Genomic DNA, 21244 nt, shown 5'->3' with positions numbered 1-21244 from the left:
AGCTGAACTCACTCATATGTCTGTGGTCTGCTGCTGTTGGTTTCCGTGATACTACTTCTAGGGATTGGTTGGCCATGAGTTGGGCCAAAAGGGATGATTAGAGCATGCATCTCTCATCATCTGATTTGTTTGCATGGTGGCAGAACTCCTAAGGCTCAAGCGATCTTCATATCTTGGGCTCCTGAGTGCTGGGATCACAAGTGTGAGCTACGACACCCAGCCTGGTACAACTTTTTACATAGGAATTGGAAATAGCTATTAAAATTAAGACTGCAAAACTTAAAATTAATTACCTTACTGATTTATTTTCATTAGAGATGGGGGTTTTCCTATGTTGCCCAAGCTGGTCTCAAACTCCTGGGCTCAAGCAATCCTCTCACCTCAGCCTCTCAAGTAGCTGGGACTACAGGTGAGCACCACTGTGACAGGTAAGACGGCAAAACTTTTGACAGAGTGGTTCCTTTCATACAATGTGCAACAGTATATACACATAAACATGAACTATTAATATTTGGATTAGTTTCCTTTCTCTTGAATCTGCTCTGTGACTTGCTTTGGTTAATGAGATATTGGCTAAAATGGAGCGACCTTGCTAGTAATCAAAAATGCAAATTAAAACAACAGTGAGATACCCTTTTCACCTATCAGAATGTCAAATAATTAAAAGAATGTGAATGACAATTGTTAGGAAGCACTGAGGTTATGTTCATGTATATATTAGTACAAACTAGTGGAAGGCAGTTTGACAGTATGTATCAAAATCCTTACATGACCACATTTGACCTAAGAATTCCACCTCTAGGAATGTATCCCTGGAAAATGTCAGAAAGGTGTAAAATGATGTGCATGCAAAGATATTAACCTCAGTATTGCTTATGACTGTGAAAAATCTGAAAGCGTCCAGAAATGCATCAATAGAAGATCAGTTAATTATTGGCCATCCATAAGGAATAATAAACAGCCAACAAAGTATCAACATGGAAACATGCAAGACCTATCGTTATGTTTACAAATCACTAGTGGGGACATATGTTGTTTGCTTTTGTTTCTGTTTGTTTGTTTGTTGTTTTTGAGATGGAGTCTAGCTCTCTGTCACCCGGGCTGGAGTGCAATGGCGTGATCTCGGCTCACAGCAACCTCTGCCTCCCAGGTTCAATTGATTCTCCTGCTTCAGCCTCCCGAGTTGCTGAGATTACAGGCATGCACCACCGCTCCTGGCTAATTTTGTATTTTTGGTAGAGACGAGGTTTCTCCAGGTCGGTCAGGCTGGTCTCAAACTCTCAACCTCAGGTGATCTGCCCGCCTTGGCCTCCCAAAGTGCTGGGATTACAGGCGTGAGCCACCACGCCTGGCTGCATATTAATTAAAAAAAATTACTTTTATTTTTTATGAAATTAGAAGGCATCTTTTTAAAAATATATATTTTACTGCATTTTAGGTTCTGGGGTACATGTGAAGAACATGCAGGATTGTTGCATAGGTACAGACACGGCGATGTGCTTTGATGCCTGGAAGACATCTTTTAAAGTTTTCTTGTAAAATTCGTGATACAAGTGGATGCCATGGATCCTGAAATCTGTGAAAGCATGGCTAGACACTCCACTCCTGCTGCCTCACTTCAGCACTTCCAAGCCCTCGCACCACTGCACGATGGAGAACTGATGGAACTCACAGTGACTAAAAAAAGAGGAAGGGGAGGCCGGGCGCGGGGGCTCATGCCTGTAATCCCAGCACTTTGGGAGGCCGAGGTGGGTGGATCACCTGAGGTCAGGAATTTGAGACCAGCCTGGCTGACATGGTGAAACCCCACCTCAAGAAAAAAAAAGAGGATGGGAATTCTTTTTTTTTTCTGAGACAGGGTCTCACTCTGTTGCCCAGGCTGGAGTGCCGTGGTGCAGTCTCAGCTCACTGCAACCTCTGTCCCTGGGCTCAAGCCGTCTTCCCACTTCAGCCTCCTGAGTAGCTGGGGCTATGGGCACATGCCACCACGACTAGCTAATTTTTGTATTTCTTTGAAGAGGTGGGGTTTCGTCATGTTGCCCAGGATGGTCTCAAACTCGTGGTCTCGAGCGAGCTGCCCACCTCGGCCTCCCAAAGTGCTGGGGTTACAAGCGTGAGCTGCCATGCCCAGGCAAGGATGGGAATTGTAACAAAATACATTATTTTTAATGAAATATCAAAAGCATTCTTTATAAAAGGTACTCGAAGCAAATTGGTTTTGATGTGGAGACTGTAAATAGTTGTCACTTTTTCCTCAGAAAACACAGCTTTTACCCATTAACAGAACATGTTAAAATGTACACATTTCTAAAGTTAATCATAGTTTTAAATTTTAACTTGCAAACAGTACAGGCATCTTGGTTTTATATTTCACTTTGCAAGTCATTTCCTCCACTTCACTGCTGGTGTAATTTCTCTCATACGCCAGTACTGCCGCCCCACCTACCCCCAAAAGGCAAGACAGCCGGTAAAACTATAGCATCCTCTGATTTATTGACCCGCTCTCTTCATGATTTCTGGGCTTTCATGAGCTGAATACGTCTGGCAACTTTGGGCACAGATTAACCGTAGAGTTAACCGCAATTCTCTTGAGCGCTGCTAACATGCTTCTGAGCAACAGAAACTGTCTTTTAACTCAGACTTTCGTAAAGGTGCAATTTTCTGAAAGCACCAAATGGGAGAGGTCTACTCTCTTACATGCCAGATCAAAGGCGAATTCCTGTTCTACCCTGACTTTTTATAATTTCCTCTTTCCTTTCCTCTAGGTCCTCTCCTGATAGTTCCAGACTTCTGCCTTTACAGGCAGAGATGCAGGTTTCAGGTTCTAGACTTCCCTCAGACCAATCGACAGCCTGGGCTTTCCGTTGCCATCTTTGACCTCTGCCTTGGGTGCAGTTTTGTAACTGCATTCAGACTCAGACAGATACTGGTCACCTGAATGACTACTGGCATTGATGTCCTTCTCCAGAAACTCAGAGAGACTGTTTCTAGAATCCTCATCTCCCAATATAGGGGTGGGAGTGGTCAGAGAATTATAAACTTCCTGTCTTCCAAGTCATGGCTTACCACAAGTCCCCAATTTGAGTAGTTTTAGTACAAATCTAATAGCTTTGTTTCAAACCTTTCCTGAAAAATGCTTGGGAAGTTAGGGGTCAGGTTCATAAGCCAGGTTTTGTTAAGCCAAAAAATCTAAATGAGTCTGGGCAAGGTAATCAAATACTTAACAGGCAGAGGCTCCAGGACAAATAAGGATATCCAAAATTTGGGGCTTTCCTGGGTGCTAATAATGTCTATCACCTGTATTTATCCTCCAAGTACTCCTTTGTTCTGGAGAAGTGAATCCCTGTAATTTTTAGCAACTCCCCAAAAGAGAAGATGTTAGGTAGGAAAAAAAGTAACATAAACAATAATTGCCTCTGATTCGTTGTGTTCCCAGAATGTATAAACACCCTTCTCTCATTCATATGATGCCAAAAATGCTCCCTCTTGGCATAATTTAATTATTCCACATACAACCAAAAGAGAGGCAACACATACAAACATTTCCAGCTTCCATAGTCAGACATGAGGCCATGAAGCCTTTGTTTATAGTTCACGTTCTCCTAGTGATGTCTTTTCTTTCTCTGGTTCTGCCATTATCCCAACTTGATATTCTGTAATTCCATGATCCAAATAGTGAATTCACCACCACCACTCTGTTCTATTTATAAGACTAAAGAAAGAAGAGGTGAGAAAATTTTCAAAAAAAGAAAGAAAGAAAGAAAGACAGTACACAGGGAAATACAAGTAGAGGGTAGAGTCTTCATTTCTGTACATAGCCATGTTATCTACGATTTGTCTATCACTTCCACATTCCCTTTGCTTTAGCCGCTGGAGGGGCTCAGTCCTTCATTCCTAAGGAGACTGAGCACTTGGGAGTCCTTTGTAGGGTTGCAATATTATGTCATGCACCCCTCATGAGTGTAGTCTAAGAAGATACCTTAGAGGACACCCTGAGAATCATCCATATTACTCTGTCCTCACTTTATAGCAGAAACAACAAAATCACCTTTTCTTGGCCTGGTTCTGGGAGCTAAGAGTGGCTTCAAATTCAGTGAAACCGTTGTTTCGTCCCCTGATAAAAGTATTTCTTCCTAGGAAATTTAAACCTCTAATCTAGCAGAGATCAGAGTTGTAGGTATGGGAAGCAAAACTGTTGCAGTGGGTCAGGTGTAATTATGAGAGACACCTTTATTTCCACTCCTCTGCTCCCAGACTTGCTAATCTTGGCAGTGGGAGGAATAGCTCTATATATTGGTTGCTGGGTCACAGTCTATATTACATCCTAGCGGCCTCCACTGTGAATCTCCTATTAGGGCTTGCCACAGGCTCTATATAGCATTCTTTCCCCCCTTTATTTGTAGAATTTCTGTTTGCTAAACCCATATAGCATTATGATTTACTCCACACATCTTGGGCACCATTGGATCTGCTAGATGATAAGGGCCAAGGGGCAGATCTACTAGCACAGTAGCCTACAACAACTGGACAGCCTCGTTTTATCTGCGCATCCATATTAACTACATGTGGCAGGAATAACATCTGCATTTTCCGAGTCTTGAATAGTGGCAGAAATCCCTGAAATTCCCGCAAGAATGTGCTATTGCATTCATTTCCTCTGTTGATAAGGAGGGGGAGCTCTCAGAGCTTCCAATTTCCCCCTGCTTACCTTATAACCCCTTTCTCCAGAGGCAAGGTAGCCCATGTGGCCATACGTTGGAGACTAGCATCTGTTTCTGCCTGGAGATTTCTGAAGTCAGGAGGTTTGCCTGTACCAGCAGGGTGAGTAGGGACTATGACAAGGTGGAAGTAGAAAGAAACAGACGGGTAAAACCTCCCATTCTATGCCTTCGCATCTGCATTCCTCAAAGGGTGCAGAAGATAACGATAGTGTTTTCCATGACACCATGTGTTTGAGTACAGAAGTTAGAGGAAGCAACAGAACCTCAGGGCAGACCCAACAGGCACTAGCCAGATGAGGAACACTCCATCTGGAAGCAATGTGTGGATGCTGACTGATGCTGAGCCTGTCCGGGCAGTGGTGGAATAATCCCAGAGGAGGGGTTCAGAATCTCACTCAGTTTACTGGCTGGCAGACTCAGAGAAAAAAACTTGTTTCCCCTAAGCTCCATCAATGTTTCTTTCTCTCTGAGGTAGGCACTATTGCAGGGGTGTTCTGGTCTGTTGGCTTTAACATTAGCTTAAAGTCAGTTTCCAATTCCTTCCTTCCCTCCCTCCTTCCTTTTTTCTCTTTCTTTCTTCTTTCGAGATAGAGTCTTGCACTGTCAACCAAGCTGTAGTGCAGTCGCGCTATCTCGCTTCAGTGTAATCTCCACCTCTTGGGTTCAAGCAGTTCTCCTGCTTCAGGCTCCCGAGTAGCTGGGACTACAGGCGTGCACTACCAAGCCCAGCTAATTATTTTTGTATTTTTAGTAGAGACGGGTTTTTGCCATTGTTGGCCAGGATGGTCTCAATCTCCTGACCTCATGATCTGCCCACCTCGGCCTCCCAAGTTGCTGGGATTACAGGCGTGAGCCACCGCGCCTGGCCCTCTTTTTCTTTCTTTATCTCTCTCTCTCTTTTTTTCTGGGGGGGGCGGAGTGGGGGGGACACAGTTTCACTCTGTTGCCCAGGCTGGAGGGCAGTGGAGTGATTGCTGCTCACTGCAACCTCTGCCTCCCGGGTTCAAGCGATTCTCCTGCTTCGGCCTTCCAAGTAGCTGGGATTACAGGTGTGGCCACCGCGCCGGGCTAAATCTTGTATTTTTAGTAGAGGCGAGGTTTTGCTGCGTTACCCAGGCTGGTGTTGGACTCCGATCTCAGGTGATCCACCTGCCTTGGCCTCCCAAAGTACTGGGATTACAGGCATGAGCCACTGTGCCTGGCTCCAATTCATTTCTGAAAGCTTTGGGGCTATGCTTTCCACTGTCCGTTGCTAAGGTCAATGGGGTACAAGTGCTTTTGGGGAAAGATTCACAAGTGTTGTAACAGATTTCTTACTCAGGTTCTCCTGATCATCCCTCACTCTAGAGGCTCCGGTTCTGTGTAACCAATGACTCATGCCTGGGAAATGTACGTGAGCTATTCCTCTAGCTGTTAGGCTAGTGTGATGACTCAAATGCCAGGCACCTCTGTTGGCTAGACCAGATGATCATTTTGGTAGATTTCATTTATGGGAACTGCAGAGTTACTTATCCATAGCCAGAGAGCCTTGCATGTCTGGAAGCTTAGGCTGCCATTACAAAATACTACAGATTGGGTAGCTTAAACAACAGACATTTATTTTCTTACAGTTCTGGAGTCTAGAAGTCCAAGATCTAGGTGCTAGCAAGGTTGGTTTCTGGTTGGTTTCCTAGGAGAAGCTGCTGCAGACCGTTATTGGCTTCCTGGCCACAATAGGCTCCATAGAAAGAACATGCTTGCAGAGTGATAGACATTCGTTCGATTAAACCATTGCACTGTCATGCTCAAATTCATCCAATAAATTGCTCAACGTTTCTGCTCGTGCAGGCACAGACTAAAACCAAGAAATAGACTGCCATCTAGAGTCCATTTATATAACAGGGAAAAGGGTTCAGAGATGATTTGTTTTATCCAAACATGGGCAAGTCATTTCCCCTGCTGGGGTCTCAATGTCCTTGCCAGCAAAATGAGAATGTTATCTTAGACCCGTAGTTTCCAAACTCAGCTCCGCAAAGCATATATGCCTTTAATGGTTTGTAATTAGAGTCGCCCATCAGAATGATCCATGATCCTTGAAAATATACATTTCCCCATGCTTCACTCTAGATATTCTGATTCAGAAGGAGGCATGGAGCAGAGTCAGGGCCTGGACACACGTATACAACGAAACAACTTTTCACAGTTGCTTCCCAAGCCCTTCCCGGATAAGGAATCTGTGATATAGATGTTAATAGGTACTCCTCTAACAATGGTGCTATCGTTTGGATATGGTTTCTTTGGCCCCTCTAAGTCTCATGCTAAAATTTAATCCTCAATGTTAAAGATGGGGCTTGGTGGGAGGTATTTGGTCATGGGGCTGGATCCCTCATAAATGGCTTGCTGCCATTCTCATGGGAGTGAGTGAGCTCTCAAACTGTGAGTCAAATAAACTTATTTTCTTTATAAATTACCCAGTCTCGGGTAGTTCTTTAAAGCAATACAAACAGACTAAGACCAACAGCAACCAGATTTCCTCATTCCAGGACTTCTGGAAGCCTTGAATATTCTAAAGTACAGTGCACATCTTCCAACAGGTATTTATCTAATGTGCCATTCACAGAGAGGTTTGACTACCGAAACAACACCTACCAACAGCCGAGGCATATCAGTGCTCCTCAGATCATAGTTGAGAACACCCTGGGCTAATACATATACAGGGCCACTATGAGTCTACACCCAAAGATTCTAAGTAAACATTTTATTTTGATGAATCATTGTTCACGATATTAAGGAATTTTCCCCAGGAAAATAGCATAGAACAACCTTACGGGGTGCATTTTCAAAGTGTCCTTAGCGCCTTCTATGAAATATACTGTCAAATAACAAAATACTACTGTGGTGTCTAACACTTTTGGCAGTTTGTCCTTTTTCATTAAGATGGGAACCAAAACAGAAACTAACACCGTGAGCCTTCTCAGAACTGTATCCATAGCACAGTCTCACCTCTGAACTTACCACAACATTTAAATTGTGGCCTAGACACATGTTTATTTTGCCTTCTACTCTCCTGCAGACGGACATAGATACCCCTTTATTTGCAATTCTTCTCAGGGTACAGAGAGGGAAGAGTGAGCTGACATTCCAACCCCTTGCGAACCCAGAGATGGTTCCTTTAGACCCACATTTTGATTTGATGTTCAGACCAGTGGATTAGAAGAGATTCACACTCCTTGGGTAAACTTCTATCTCAAATACAGACTTTGTTCCTATATATTGGCTACAGCCCTTTCATAAGGTACTGCTCTAAGTACTGGCTCACATTTTGTATACATAAAGTGGTTGGCTGACTCGAACACAGGCCACAGCAGTTCCCCCCATCCCTGGATGCTCAGCTCTTTGCACTGTGACTTTCCCACTCCTTCCTTCAAGGAGTGGAGTCTGTTTCTCCACCCCCACGAATCTAGGCTATCCTGCTTTACTTTGAAAAGTATACTTACCATCTTATAGAAAGTGGTAGCAGAGACATTTTGGGAGTTCTGGGCCTATTAAAAAGGCTCTGAAGATTTCACTCCCATTCTCTTTACCCATATGGAGAAGGCTGAAAGCCTAAATTTGCTGGAAGCTTGAAACATATAGAGGCCTGTGAACCATACCACATTCAGAACTACTGAGCACCAGGTGAGGACAGGCAAGTCCTCCCACCACCCTGCCCCACCCCTGCCCATCTGCAAAGCTCACCTGGTAAATACTGAGTTACCCTCAGGATCTGACACACAGGATCAGTTGCTCTCGGCCCTGGCTCCCTAGGACACTGCATCGCTGGCAGCTGGTCAGGGACTGTTTTCCAGGAGGCAGAGAAAAGCTCCTGAACCCCACATTCAAACAAGCCGTCCACAAGCCACCCTCAGGGCAGCAGGGTGCAGAGGTGGGTCTGCGCCCTCTCCAGCACACATCTTCCGGGCTGCCCGTTGCCATTTTCTGAATTCTGGCTCCTCGTCAAACTCTCTCGTGTGTTCACATTCACCATAACTCATCGTATAAAAGCACTGGCAAATAGCCAGGACCCAGAGGCAGGATGGAGTGCCCACGGTAGTTTGCCCGGGCTCTGCCCTTCCTCAGCCACACCTTGGACCTCACATCCCACAAGAGGCAGCTTCGTTCACCTTGGCCCACGAGACCCCATCTGCTGTGTCTTGTGGGCTGGTGTTGGTGTCATATCCCACTGAAGCCTCACGGTCTACCGCCAATAGTGACATGTACACAGATCTTCTAGAAGCTACCGTGTCATTCAAATGGCATGAAGAAGGCATGTTCCACAGAAAAAGAGGTGAGAAAAAAATAAATGCACTTGATGCATTAATGGGGTGGGATTGGGGTTGTGTTTTCTCTCCTCATACAATTACTTTCCTTGCTATTACTATGAATTTCCACTGCTGGTTAGAATGTAAATTGGCCCAAGCAAATGGGAAACCTGTTTGGCATTATCTAGCAAAGTTAAACATAAGCATCCCCTGTGATGCAACAATGTAATTCCAAGTTCTTTACCCAGTGGAAACCTACGTATGTTCAACAAAAATATTTACGAGAACTGGCCATTATCAAGCAAGTGAAGAATTAGATAGGCTAGTTAGGAGACTATTAGAATAATCCAGGAGAGCTGTGAAGGTAGTTTGGACAAAGGTCATAACAGTGGAGGTGCCAGGAAGTGGTCAGATTCTGGTTGTATGTTGAAGGTAGACTTGAGTTAATGTCAGGCATAAAAGAATCAGAGGATTCAAGGATGACAGCAAGGCCTTTAGCTTGAGCAACGGAAAAGAAAGAGTTGGCATGTACCAAGATGGGGAAGACAGAGGAAGAGTAGATTTGGGAGATGAAAAATATCAGTCTTGATAAATCCTTCATGATTACGAAATCATTCTATTTATTAAAAAAAAAAAGCAGGCCAGGTGCGGTGCCTCGCCCCTGTAATCCCAGCACTTTGAGAGGCTGAGGCAGGTGGATCACCTGAGGTCAGGAGTTTGAGACCAGTCTGGCCAATATGGCAAAACCTCATCTCTACTAAAAATTAAAAAAAATTAGCCAGCATGGTGGCCTGGGCCTATAATCGCAGCTACTTGGGAGGTTGAGGCAGGAGGATTGCTTGAACCTGGGAGACAGAGGCTGCAGTGAGCCAAGACCTCACCCACTACACTCCAGCCCAGGCGACAGAGCAAGACTCCACCTCAAAATAAATAAATAAAAATAAAGCAAACTGATAACAGTGAAACTAAACTTCTCTTAAATGTTCCAGTATTTTATATATATATGTACATATATATGTAGTATGTGTGTATATAAAAAGTTAGAGTTCTACTTCAAATTGTAACTCTAAACCCACGATTAAATGATGTATTTTAAATTCGAGCCATCCAAGGAGGGGCTGACACACAGTAGTATCTCATAAAAACACATGATTCATGAAAGAAATCAACGTGAACCTCATTAAAACTGAGTGCCTTAAGTAAATGGCGTATTATATGCATATACGTGATTATGATGTTAAAGAAAGAAATGTAAGGATCAGATTGGCAATTCGATTTTGTGGAGCTGGTAAAACACTAAAGGTAAATGCCTTTGGTGAAATAATACAATCTTTATTTGTATATTTTCAACATCTATGAAGATGCTCTATAATTATTTTCATTTAGTGTCTTAATATAGCAAATTAATAGATTTAACATTTAACCCACCTTCTATTAACTGTTCATGGTGCATTTCTCTTTGATTATACTGCTCTGAATGTTTGCTAATATTTGGGGCTTTTCTATGAATGTTTCAAAGTAACCACATCTGCGGCCAGGGAGGCAATAATCTGGCTGAGAGATGCATGAAGAAGGAGAAAATGTGTTCACAGAACCTCACTCAAGTGCCGTCCACAGCCGAGAGTCAGTAAAGGAATACGCTACAGCTGACGAGTTAGGTGGGGGGGAGGGGTGCGGCCGGAGGCCACATCAACTTCCAGAACACGTGTCCTCTACTTTCTGGCCTTGGGGTCCATTTCCCGTCACACTGCAAACTGTCCTGGGCTCCTCCCCGGCGCACCGCCCCTCGCCTGCGCCCGCCTTGGGAAACCTTGGCCCCACCCTCTGATTCCGACCCCGCCTCCTCAAGGGAGTTAGGCCCGCCCCCGCGTTCTCACAGCCGCGGCCCCGGCCCCGTTCTGAGCCTGCGCACTAGTGACAATCTGGCCTTGGGGGCGGAGCCCGCGCACTTAGGGACGCCCATAGCCAAGCCCACATCCCGCCCTATGGACACGCCTCCACAACAGTGCATTTCCGGTGATGCTTAGGAATATAAAGATCAGAGTGGTAACATAATTTCGTGACCTTGGTGAAAGCCTAAAAGCAAATGACTCGCAAAATCATATCAACTGACTTGAAATAGGGCCCCAATGGAGACAAAAAGGGACATTTTTCTTTGCCTCCACCCTCTGACACAGCCTTTAGGGAGACAATGCTCTATGGCTGCCCCAGCTGCCTAGAATCCACTCTACCTCAGACTACGGTGACAATTCTAAGCCCATCTGTTTTACGCAGAAACCAGGAGACAGAAGGGAGCACACAACAGGAAGGGGAAGAAATGTTCGTTGAGGGAGGAACAGGTCCATTTGGCACACCTTTCCACAGATGCATCCAACCCTGACTGGAATAACTGCTGCTTACTCCTCTGCTCATTGTGTCTTTGCAATTAAAAGGAAAAATTGAAGTAATTATCTCTGATGAATGACATTACTGAATAGTTTACTTGTTATTCTCTCCTTTGAGCCATCATGAATGGACAAGTCCTTTGCAATAAAGAGAACAGTTTTATCATCAAAAAGTACCCAGTTGTTTTAAAAAACAAATGAAAACACAGGTCACAAAAAATGAAGTGATAAGGTAATGCATATAAATCGAGTCAAAGCAATGGAAAATAAATCGCAAACACAATAGAGTTATCGACAAATATGAAAAAGGACTAGATGACAAAAAACAAAATATGAATGTTTCCGTTTATATGGTAAGAAAAATGCTATTTGTTCTAACAATCTCTGTTTTCAAATCCTCTTTAATGATTAGTTACCATCCCTTGTCTGTGGTGCTGTGGGGTTAAGGTCAAACAAGCTATAGAATCACACATGCTTGGGTTTTAATCATGCCTCTGCAACTTACTAACAGTATGTCCTGGAGCAAGTGACTTGACTTCTCTGAGACATACATATAGGGCCTGGCTGCCCAGATTACTGTAAGTATGAAGAAAGATGATACAGACTAAAGCCCAGCACAGGGTCTGTCAGAGGTAGTAACTGGGCTATTGTAGCTATTACAATAGGGAACTTGATAGGTTTGTGATTTTGCTATGTATTTACATATTTGCTTATCTTACTAATCCTCGGTTAAAAATACAGGTGAGAAGTATCCTCCAGATCTCACCTAATTTTTCTTCAGTTTCTTACCCTGTAGGTCCTATTTCTGTCTTGAGGGCATTTCCCACATCTTGCTCCTCATATAATGTCTCTTTTCTCAGACATTTCCCCTCTCCATCTTCAGGATGGACTATAAGGCTCTTCATCATCACTTACAATCTCTCTGGGGAGTCAGGATGGCAGGGTAAACCAGCTTTATATACTCCCTAGTCTATGGATGATGATAGTTCGGGGAACCTCCAGCAGCAACAATTCCTGTCTCAGTGTGTCCACGGCTTCCTGAGACAACGGTCACTTAACTCACACATTCCCTCGTATAATGAAAAAATGAGGGAAGATGACATATACTTGGTCAATGACCCTCCATTATCTGGGTGCCAGTGCAACTGAGCATTGAAAGCCTTATCTGAGCTGAGGGCAGTGGCTCATGCCTGTAATCTCAGCACTTTGGGAGGCTGAGGAAGGAGGATTGCTTCCTCAGGTCAGGAGTTTGAGACCAGCCTGGGCAATATAGCAAGACCCCCATCTCTAAAAAAAGAAAAAAAAATAGCTGGGTGTGGTAGTGTGTGCCTGTAGTTCCAGCTACTCGAGAGGTTGAGGAAAGACAATCGCTTGACCCCAGGAGTTAAAGGCTGCAGTGAGCTATTATTGCACCACTGCACTCCTGCCTGGGTAACAGAGCAAGATTCATTACTGGATGCCCGTCACAAGCTTTCAAAAACTGTGTGTGGCCACCATCAGCTGAGACAGTGCTAAAAGGGAATCTGGTCGATGGTAATAACTTGAACATCACTGGCTATCTGCTCCTTGGTCCCTCAGTCCCTTTCAAACTCCCCACTGCCCGGAGCAACATCTTAGAGAATCTCTGGGAAGAGCAGCACACACATGGAGGCATGGGCAGAGCAGCTGGCTGAGAGTGGTTCACAGCCTAATGTGAGACTGATTCTGTAATACAAGAGAGGGTCATAAAAGACATATCAATCAAGTTTCAGCTGCAATTGGAGAGGAAGTGATTTGAGCTTTGCAAAGTGGTAAACCTCTCACCCAGGAGGTAAGACACTGCAGCTTGGGCCCCTCTAGACTGGATGAAATGAATAGAGTTTCTGAAACCTGCTGTTTAAGATCGTTATGGAATCCCAGGGAGACAGCCGTGCCCAACCACGCAGTGTGGCATACCTATAGGCAGGACAGAGTGTTTGCAGTGGTCTTGTTCTCCTTTTCTGTGGGGGCAGATTTTCTTTTCCTTCTTGCATTGATAGGAAAGGGGGAAGATTTTAATGATCACAATGATAAAATTATTTGATGATGTGGTTTTTTTTTTTTTTTTTTTTTTTTTGAGACAGAGTTTCGCTCGTTACCCAGGCTGGAGTGCAATGGCGTGATCTCGGCTCACCGCAACCTCCGCCTCCTGGGTTCAGGCAATTCTCCTGCCTCAGCCTCCCGAGTAGCTGGGATTATAGGCATGCGCCACCATGACCAGCTGATTTTTTGTATTTTTAGTAGAGACGGGATTTCACCATGTTGACCAGGATGGTCTCGATCTCTTGACCTCGTGATCCACCCGCCTCGGCCTCCCAAAGTGCCGGGATTACAGGCTTGAGCCACCGCGCCCGGCCCGATGATGTGTTTAAATCAAGGTAAGCTGCATGGAGGTAGGTAATTTTAGTTAATTGCAAATTTTATACGAGCAGTACAAACTGTACTGATACGTTTGTTTTTTACTTATTTTTTATTTTTTGAGATGGAGTCTTGCTCTCTGGCCCAGGCTGGAGTACAGTGGTGTAATCTTGGCTCACTGCAACCTCTGCCTCCTGAGTTCAAGTGATTCTCCTGCCTTAGCCTCTGGAGTAGTTGGGATTACAGGCGCCTGCCCCCATGCCGGGCTAATTTTTGTAGTTTTAGTAGAGATGGGGTTTCACCATGTGGGCCAGGCTGGTCTTGAACTCTTGATATCAGGTGATCCACCCGCCTTGGCCTTCCAAAGTGCTGGGATTACAGGTGTGAGCCACCGTGCCCGGCCTTATATGTTTAAAGAACAAACAATGCCAAAAAACTTCTACCCATTTAATTTAATTCTGCTATTACAAAGCCTTTATAGGACCTAGTGGTGTGGGGTAATGAAAGATGCCTCAGACACAAAAGACCAAGATTCTAATGCAGGGTTTAACAGGAATTAACTATGTGTTTTCTGCTTCCAGCTGTGATCCCCATGACTTCTGCAATAATCTTCTGCTGACATAGTGGTCACCTTGCCTTCTGCCTCACACTTGGCAGTATCAGGATATTGCTGCAACACCCTTACAGTCTCCAGATATCTGTTTGTGTCCTTCATGAATTGGTCAAAAGGATCAGTTCTCCTAAGGAGGTATTAGATGACCTACTATCTTTAGGAGAATACTTTTCTAGACAAAGGGGAGAACTTCCATCCTGGGCAGAAGACTTCACACTTTTGCCATGAAGCCCCTGTCCCCAATGTATCAGATTATAGAGCTCAGAGCTTTTCCCTGGCTCATGCAATGATGCACAAGGCAGAGCCATACTGGCATTCATTGTGAATAACTAAAACCTACAAGTGAAATCTTCTCAAACATTTTATTGGAAGAACACAAATATTTTACAAAACGCAAGAAACCAAAGTGACAAACACACTTTGAAAATACAGAAATGAGGCCAATTAAGAACTCAGTAGCAGGTCTTCTAAATTACTTTCTCTCTCGTGAAAGGGTATTAACAAGGCTTAGGCTGTCGCTCATTCTTCAGTCTAGTTTCAAACTCTAGACCCCAAGAGTATAACTGGTTCAAGTAGAGTGAGGTGAAATGTACCAAGGAGCTATGGCAAGTCGTACAGGAAACAGAAGGGTGTGGAAAGGTCTCAGAGAAAACAGATCAGCCTGAGACTGCTGCCTTACACCCCAGGACATAGATACAGTACACACATGTTTTGACCTGTCCCCATATGTAAAATAGTTGACACCATCTCTTAAGTACAAAAGCACACATCATAAACAATGAAAACAACCCAAAGTCCAAGTCAATCCAATGTCAATTCTTGTTTATATGTATAAATAGCTGATGTCATGAGGCCACTCCTTGAGACAAAGTCCTCCAGGTGAAGTGCATGGCTCCTGTAGAACTACTGTGATTTGATGAAATTCAAAAACACCTATGGACTAAAAGTTAAACTTAAACACTGCCAATGTAAAATACTACATGTAAATTGAAGCATCAAGGCAAAAAATAATATGGAAGCAGTCATGGTATTACCCATTTCTCATGTAGAAGCATTATCCTTTCCTTGAGTTCTAGAACCTAAAAATAGTTGACGAGGAGCGCTCATCTGTAATCCTGGGAAGTTCTATGCTTACCTCAAACCCCAGATTCCCAGATCCACCAGTTCTGGACTTTGGAGAAGGCAGGTGCTTGGTTTCTGGCTTAAATTATATCCCACATTCCGTAGATCAGCATGTTGACTGCAAACCAGTAGTCCAAAATGACACTGGAATGGAGTCTGTAACAGGCCTTTCTAGCATTCTGTACGGCGTTGTGTCTGATTGATGGGAGACCTGGAAATTCCATGAATCCCACTAGAATTAACTGAATACAGCCCACTGCTATTCTTTTCTCAAGTTAATCAGCAGTGCACTAGGTTTGTATGTGAATATGAAGGTACGAAGGAAGCTTAGAAAACCAACACAAATCTAAATTGTTAGGTGGCCACCGTGGCAGCTGTCAGCAGTCTGTATACTGCATGACTGGAGTCAGCACAATGGACTGGAGGGTAAACTCAAATCCATAGGAATCTGGAGAACCTGATTCAAACTGTATAGGATGGCACAAACTTTGCACATTCTTTCTAAATCTTTGGAGAGGCCCCTGCACTAAATATCCAGAAGAGCGGAACTGAGTCCTCATCTTCAGCCAAAAATTCTTTCAGGTGTTCGACGTACCAAGGCATACAAAGTAAATGTCTGTCTATTGCAGAGGACCAAACCTCTGCTAATTTAGGGCACTCAAGGACAGGAGGATACGAGCTGTACAGCCCCACTGGTCAACAGACCATTGACATCGACATAACAATTTAAGAAATCTGTAAGCAAGTCTAATGGTTTCATTCCTCACTCGAACTGGTTATATGAAAATCTTCATAAGGACACTGGTATGGGTAAAAGCACGCACAGGCTAAAGAATGGGCAAGTGCTCACACTTGATATTTGTCTTTGAGGTCCTGATTGCACAAGTCCCACATGAGAAAATTCTATGCACATGCCTGGCTTGGGGCAGGACACAGAAGTCATCATTGCGGGGAGTATACATTGTGGAAGCATACAGCACATCAGGCAGGATACAACAGCATCAGCAAGAGCAACAACTGTAACTCTGAAGAAGTCCTCCACATTATAATACTATGCAACACTATAAGAGGGTGAAGGGCCACCTACCTCTGTGACCGTTATTCACAGGCCTAACGCAATACACACAAGAAGGCTGAGGCAGCAACACCACCAACCGACAAGCCCACCACTCACTGGGAAAATGTAAATAAGAACCTGTCCCCATCATCCATGTCTCACTATTGCTAGTGAGCCATGTATCCTCTACCACATCTATCAACGAGCACTGTTGTCCTGTGTCCTCCAGCCACGCTGCTGCAAAGGTCCTGTGAGGGAAGGGGAAAAGGGACAGGAGGCACTTCCCTGAACCCTAATGCCCACTGCACCGTTCACATCAAAGTCCCTTGTCCTCTGAACTGAGTGCATTTTTATCATTTCTGCTTGATCTCCTGGAGGTATGAAGTGGGTTAACCCCTGTGCCTGCCTCTCCTCAAATGGTGGGAAATGATCGGAAGCAAAAATGTTTGGGCTGCATGAAAACGAGGTAAAGAGAAAATAACTTGCACAGTTGAAACCAGAACCTCAGCTGAGCCCTCCTGAGAAAGATACAGTGAAATGCCAGTCACTGGCAGTGCTGAAGACCTCAAACAAAGCTACAGAAGAACACACTGGATTAAGAACAAGATGAGAGTATACAGCGCATCGGCGAGGATAGAACAGCATCAGCAAAATCATCAGCAGTAACTTTGCAGAAGTCCTCCACATTATAGTACTATGTCACAACATAGGAGGGTGAGGGGCCACCTACCTCTGTGGCCATCTTTCCCAGTCCTAAAGAGATACACAGAAGAAGGATGAAGTGGGTTAACCCCGGTGCCCTCCACTCCTCAAATTGTGGAAAAGGATTGGCAGCAAAAATGTTTTGGCTGCACGAAAATGAGGTGAAGAGAGAATAACTTAAGAGGCTGAAAGCAGTACCTTAGCTCAGCCCTCCTGACAATAACAGAGGGAAATTCTTGTCACAGGCAGTGCTCAAGAGTTCCAACAATGGTATAAGAGAACACCGTGGATTATGACCAAGGTAAGGGTGTACAGCACATAGGCGAGGATTCAACATCGTCAGCAAAAGCAACAGCAGTACTCTGTAGAAGTCTGTCACATAATTGAACTATATGAGCTTATAAATCATTAACCATATACAACAGCAAAGAGAAGAAGCTGACAAGGCTAAAGGTGTATCAACAGACAAGCCCACCGTTCACTACGGAAAAGGAAAATAAGGACATGTCCCCATCATCAATATCTCAACTTTGCAGGTGGGCCATACATGCTCATAGGATATCTATCGATGTGCATTGTTTTCCTCTGGCGTATTCTAGAGATTCCTCACTATTCCTGCTTGAACTCTTAGGTAGCCTGAAATAAGGAAACCACTGTGCCCTCCCCTCCTCAAATTGTGGCTCCCCCTTATCATGTAACAGCTTCAGCAGCTGGAGTACTACACAGGATGCATAAATCACTTACGGTTGTGTCTGTAACACTCTCTTCTTGGAAGCACATGCCAGGTCACCTCGAGACAATGTAATTTCCCCTCCGAGAGGACCAAATGGCAGATGGGTCAGACCACCAAGCGGCAACTACGAGGAACAGGAGGTCAAGGTGCTAGTCTGGATATCTGATCTGGGAGCTTCCTGAACCCTCAAGCTCTTCTACAGATACCTATAAGGATCCAGATTTCACCAGCTTCATGATCTGTTCATTGACAGGAAACACATGACCTTTCTGTTCCCACCAATGTGCAGAGTATCATCAACGGAAGAGTGCAAGAAGCTAACAGAGAAATGATTGAAAAAACTTCAGCTGCGTTCCTGTTCACTCAATCAGGGGTCCTCATGATGCCTGACGTGCCATTGCTCTTCACCTTGGAAACCATGCAGTGCAGCACATTAGTGTCTGAGCACAGAATCCTGACAAAAGGCAATCACCAATTTTTTCCCTAGACCCCAATTTTCCCGTGCCCCAAATGCTGCCAATGCCAGTGTGTGTTTCCTGTATGACCTTGCATAAGCATTTCAATCAATGGAACATGGAATAAAAACATTACTGTGCCGTATGTGAGAAGAACATATCGGTAACAACACTTCATTTTCCTAATTCTCTACTGGTGAACAGAGCTCACCACAAATAGAAAAGACTGAGTGGTCAACTCAACCAAGACTGATGGCTTCCAAGAAGCAGTTGCTTCTCAGATATCTCCCTCAGATTACTCTACTAAGCTACCATAAAAGAGGTGAAGCCCACCTTTTCCTGAGCCACTTTTCACAGGCTAAGGGTATACACAGAAGCTAAGCCTTCACAGTAGCCAAGTCCAGCATTCTCATGGAAAATGGAAAGTAAGGTTCTAACTCCATCATAAAAATCCTGTCTTTGCCAAAAGGTATACTTCTCACGTTACACTCAACAATATGCTTTGTTGTAGTGCCAGGCATGGAGAAGGGTGGAGGAAACACTCCCTTCAATGCAGAGTGCCCATGGTAACTTTCCCATCAGAGTCCCTTGGCCTCAATCTCTAGGGAGCAGCTCCACACAATGCCTCTGCTTGCAGCCCTTTCCCCACCTCTAGGCTGTAGGCCCTTGGTGAAGGAATGTCCTTCCATCTTTCCTGATCATAGGTGCCCTTCACCTTTTCTGAGCCTCTAACCTCTCTAATTGTTGTTGTTTTAATAACAGATAAAGTATCCGGGGATCCATGAAATCCATTTACTTCAAAACATATCGTCAGAGGGATCGATCCAAGATGGCCAATCGCTAACATCTTGGGATTGCAGCTCTCAGTGAAGGCGCGGAGAACTAGAGGACACCACATGTTCAGACAAATTCTGGTCGCTCACAGAGCAGAAGATCCCCAGTGGAGGAATCACACGGGTCGCCAGCATGACTCTCGTGGCCGGCGCAGCGGTTCTGCCAGCGCCTCTGTGCGGCAGCTCTCGGAGCAGAGTAAACAGGTTTGGAGGACCCACACTGGCCCCCAGCAGGACACCGGAGCCCGGCGCAGCAGCTGTGACGGCACCTCATCCCGGCAGCACTCGGCGCAGAGTAAACGGGACCGGTTTCCCTTCTGACCAAGGTTTCGAGCCCCGGGAAGGCAGAGTCACCTACTACGGAAACAAGAAGGAAGCCAGACAGGAGAATCCTGGGCAGAAAAGCACCATCAGTTTTAACGCTGCTGCTCTGGCCCTTGGAACTAACAACCTGGACGCCCACTCAAGAGACCTAATCTGAAAGTTGGTAAATTCAAAGACGACAAGAGGATAAATTTACAATGACGGGAAGAAACCAGAGTAAAAAACCTGAGAATACTCCAAGTCAGAACGCCTCTCCCTCTAAAGATGATCACGTTCCACATCAACAATGGAACAAGGCTTGATGGAGAACGAGCATATCCCAATGCTAGAATCACGCTTCAGGGAATGGACAATAACAAACTTGGGTGAGTTAAAAGAACATGTTGAAGCCCAATGTAAAGAAACTGGGAACTTTGAAAAAAGGTTTGATGAAATCCTATTGAGAATAGACAACTTAGAGAGGAGTATGAGTGAATTAATGGAACTGAAGAATACAATACAGGAACTCCGAGAAGTTTGCACAGGTTTAAACACTCGAATTGTTCAAGCAGAAGAAGGGATATCAGAGGTCAAAGTCCAACTTAATGAAATAAAACGCGAAGAAAAGATCAGAGAAAAAAGGATTAAAAGGAATGAGCAAAGTCTCCAAGAAATGTGGGAATATGTGAAAAGACCAAATTTACGTTTGATAGGTGTACCTGAATGCGACGGAGAGAATGAATCCAAGCTGGAAAATACCCTTCAAGATATCATTCAGGAAAATTTTCCTAAACTAGCAAAGCAGGTCAATATTCAACCCCAGGTAATACAGAGAACACCACAAAGATATTCCTCAGGAAGAGCAACCCCAAGGCACATAATCGTTAGATTCACCAGGGTTGAAATGAAGGAGAAAATACTAAGGGCAGCCAGAGAGAAAGGTCAGGTTACCCACAAAGGGAAGCCTATCAGACTTACAGCAGATCTCTCAGCAGAAACTCTACAAGCCAGAAGAGAGTGGGGGCCAATATTCAACATCCTCAAAGAACAGAACTTTCAGCCCAGAGTTTCATATCCAGCCAAACTAAGCTTCACAACTGAAGGAAAAATAAAATCTTTTATGAACAAGCAAGTACTCAGAGATTTCATTACCACCAGGCCTGCTTTACAAGAGCTTCTGAAAGAAGCATTACACATAGAAAGAAACAACCAGTATTAGCCTTTCTAAAAATATACCAAAAAGTAAAGAGCATCAACATAATGAAGAATTTACATCAACAAATGGACAAAACAGCCAGCTAACATCAAATGGCAGTAACCCTAAATTTAAATCGACTAAATTCCCCAATCAAAAGACACAGCCAAAACCCAATGGAATGTTACATCCAGACCTGTTTCACATGCAAGGATACACAAAGACTCAAAACAAAGGGATGGAGAAAGATTTACCAACCAAATGGAGAGCAAAAATAAATAAATAAAAAGCAGGAGTTGCAGTTCTCGTATCTGATAAAATAGATTTTAAAGCAACAAAGATATAGTGGTAAAAGGATCAATGCAACAACAAGAGCTAACGATCCTAACACCCAGATACATAGAAACTTAGACTCAATGAGACAGAAAATTAAGAAGGATATCAAGGACTCGAGCTCAGATCCGGAACAA

This window comes from Callithrix jacchus, chromosome X, assembly GCF_049354715.1.
Source record: "Callithrix jacchus isolate 240 chromosome X, calJac240_pri, whole genome shotgun sequence".
Lineage (NCBI taxonomy): Eukaryota > Metazoa > Chordata > Mammalia > Primates > Cebidae > Callithrix > Callithrix jacchus.
The sequence above is the reverse complement of the archived record's forward strand: the minus strand, read 5'-3'. Positions refer to the sequence as shown.